Source organism: Heterodontus francisci, chromosome 40 (assembly GCF_036365525.1).
Source record: "Heterodontus francisci isolate sHetFra1 chromosome 40, sHetFra1.hap1, whole genome shotgun sequence".
In the NCBI taxonomy this organism is placed as follows: Eukaryota; Metazoa; Chordata; class Chondrichthyes; order Heterodontiformes; family Heterodontidae; genus Heterodontus; species Heterodontus francisci.
In genome coordinates this window covers 13,603,284-13,607,152 of record NC_090410.1, presented here as the reverse complement: position 1 = coordinate 13,607,152, position 3,869 = coordinate 13,603,284, and positions in this window count along the sequence as shown.

Genomic DNA, 3,869 nt, shown 5'->3' with positions numbered 1-3,869 from the left:
GCGCCCGCAATAAATAGGCGCGCGGCCGGCCTAGCCCCGCCCCGGTCCGCGCCGATTGGTGAATTGGCACACCGCGCCCGGACCACCCTCCACTCCCATTGGTGCTCGGGAACAAAGCACACACTTCGGCCTCGCTCTGATTGGGCGCTGCTGACGAGGACCCACCTACCCTAACATCTGATTGGTGGCTTCGCTACAGGCGCCTTTTCCTGCATGCTGATTGGTAGGCGGCACGTCACTCACGCTAACAAACGTACATCTATAACAAAGGCCCCTGTTAACCCTGTACCGAAGGTAGCAGTGAATGTTTTATTTATTTAGAGATACAGCACTGAAACAGGCCCTTCGGCCCACCGAGTCTGTGCCGACCAACAACCACCCATTTATGCTAACCCTACAGTAATCCCATATTCCCTGCCTACTACACTAGGGGCAATTTATAATGGTCAATTTACCTATCAACCTGCAAGTCTTTGGATGTGGGAGGAAACCAGAGCACCCGGAGAAAATCCACGCAGACACAGGGAGAACTTGCAAACTCCGCACAGGCAGTACCCAGAATCGAACCCCGGGTCCCTGGAGCTGTGAGGCTGCGGTGCTAACTACTGCGTCTTTACAAAACTCTACCTTCACTAGTTGAGGGAAGCTTTGACTTTTCCACTTCACTTTAATACTTATGTGTGCGCCTGTACTTTAAAAAAAATGCCAAGGAGCGTTTTTTAGACAAAATATGACACAACTACATAAATATATTAGGGCATATGACCAAAAGTCTGGCCAGAGAAAGTTGTAAATAGTCCCCAGGCACAACCCTACTTTAGAAAGGCAGAATGTAGAACTGTGTGCTGGCTGTGTTTTACTGTTCAAGTGAACATGTTGTTTACTCAGTAAAGGCAATGAACATTTGACAATCTAACCATTGCATTTTACTTAACTCCTAGAATCAGCTTTGCATGTGATTGGACATGCAGTATTATGACATTTATTTAATGAAATGGTAACAGGATACTAAACAGGATAACTGTACCAGTTTACGTGGCAAATTTACAGATTTTTATCAGGAAATGGTCCTGCCTTAGATTTCTTAAAATAGACTGAAGCATACACCAGCCTTGATGTCAGCTTGCTGTTCCAATAGCAGACATATACTGTTGAGGTGTCCTGTTTACATCACACAGACAGCAGAGCCCATAGTCTTATAGGTCACAATGGAAAGCCTGCTATAGTTATCGGAAATGCTGCCCACTTAATTAGCAGCTCTGCAACTGTTGAGCGGTCAGGTACATGAAAATTAAATAAGTATCTTTCTCAAATCATTGAACACTGCATTTCGCACTCATACCTCACTGCTAGCTGCTTATGTCGGTTGTTAAAATTGCATTAATTTTGATTTGTAGGAAGTCTCCTGCACAAATGTTAGAAAAATTGCTGGTGCTTTTTTTCCTGACGAAAATTTTAATGCCCTCTGGTTTACTTTATTCAAGGACACACACTAGAAAATCGATCTTTACTAGGCGCTGTGAATAAGCTGGCCGAATACTGTCCAGTCTAAAAATAACATTCAACAGGCAAAACATTCCTCCAGTGTCTCCCAGCAAACACTATCTCTTCCATAATAAAAACAAGAAATGCTGGAACCACTCAGCAGGTCTGGCAGCATCTGTGGAAAGAGAAGCAGAGTTAACGTTTTGGGTCAGTGACCCTTCTTTGGAACTGACCCGAAACATTAACTCTGCTTCTCTTTCCACAGATGCTGCCAGACCTGCTGAGTGGTTCCAGCATTTCTTGTTTTTATTTCAGATTTCCAGCATCTGCAGTATTTTGCTTTTACTATCTCTTCCATGACTTCATCTACACAGTTAAAAACAAAAGCAGAGTACAGCCACTCCCAAATAAAACATGAATGAAATACCTGTGGATATTTATAGGTCCCACAGAGATGGGAAATACTGGGGATCTGCGCCCTCTCCCAGAGATCAATATGACAGGTTCCATCCATACAGATCAGCCTACTGTCAACATTCCCCGATAAAAGAGGGTAGCTAATAAAACTGGAGCAGTTATGTAATACCGTGCCTCAAATTCCTACAATGGTTGGGCATGGGGAGAACATGCCCAAACTTTTCTCCCATCTGCCTGCATAACCCATGACAGATAACCACATTGAATTCAACAACTTCAGATCATAGCCACCACTCCCATTTTCTCAGACAGAATGTGCTGGTAATGGTTCTACTGATACTGTTTGCCACTCCTCTGGACCCATCTTTGTTTTTCTAATCTGTCCCGTTACCACCCACTTTTGCATTTCCCCCATCATTCCTTTTGTCATTTAATCACTTCAGCCTATCACAGACATTTCTTTCCCCCTTTTCCCTGTCAAATTACTTATAAGCTGTTAATAAGAATACAAGATAGGTGCACAAGAAGGCCATATGACCACTCAAACCTGCACCACCATGCTCTTATCTCCATAACCCTTGATTCCTAGCGCCCAGAAATCTATCGATTTCAGTCTTGAACATAACAACTGGGCATCCACAGACCTCTGGGATAGAGAATTCTGAAGATCTCTCGATCTCTAACTTCTACCAGCTCGGATGGAAGGTCATTGACCCGAAATGTTAACTGTTGCATCTCTCGTCTCAGATGCTGCCTGACTTGCTGAGTATTTCCAGAATTTTTCTGTTTTTATCTGTGATGGAATATAGGTATAATAGGCTTATTTAGGTAGAATTTAAATAGTTAATTTATTATACCATTTAGAATTAGAGATTGAATAAATGGTCAGTCTTCAAGACTCACTGACATTCCCCTTTAAGAAGAGAGTTAAAAATTACAAGGTCTTTCAAGGTAATAAAAACAAGGAATGCTGGAAATACTCAGCAGAGTCTGTGACCTTGTTCTGTCAACACCTTCCCTTTTGTTATCTCTTGCCCCACCCCCACTTTATTTGCTTAAAACCTGTTACATTTCTAATATTTGTCAGTTCTGATGAAGGGTCACTGACCTGAAACATTAACTCTGCTTCTCTCTCCACAGATGCAGGCAGACTTGCTGAGTATTTCCAGCATTTCTTGTTTTTATTTCAGATTTCCAGTATCTGCAGTATTTTGCTTTTATTAAGGTCTTTCAAGGTCCCTGTTACAATAGAATGTGAACCAGAAACACCTTTTAAGTTTGGAAAATCCATGGCAGTGTTTCTGTTGCCAGGGAATTGGAGGATAAACACACATTGAAACATCCTGTGTGACATCAGTAAAAGGTAACCGTAAATTTCATTAATTGATGGTGTTGGTAAATGTAGGCAGATTGACCCACAAAGAGAGCACGGCAGGAGCAGAGGTTTAAAAAGCGCTCCAAAAGCCCAGAGTCGCAAACTGGAGACAGAGACACAGCGAGAGAGAGAGGAGCACGGCGGGAGCGGAGAGAGAGAGGAGCACGGCGGGAGCGGAGAGAGAGAGAGGAGCACGGCAGGAGCGGAGAGAGAGAGAGGAGCACGGCGGGAGCAGCAGGAGCGGAGCAGGGAAAATTCGAAAAGTGACAGCTGAGTGACGTCACAATCAACAGTGAGAGCAGGGAGAATACAGGTAAGCTTTTAATTTGATTTAATTTAAATCAAACATAGCATCAAACATCACAGGCAAGCAGGTAGGTGATTGGTTTGGGAATAAGCTACCTTTTTGGTGAGTGTCTAGTAAGTAATTAAGGTCCATTCTAATCCTAACGTTTAAAATAATAAAGGAACTAGTGGTAAGCTTAATAAAATATATATAAAAAAAATAATTTAATAAAACAATTAAGTAGTTAATTAAAACACATTAAGGATGGCAGGACAGGTGATGTGTCATGGCTGCAGCATGTGGAAG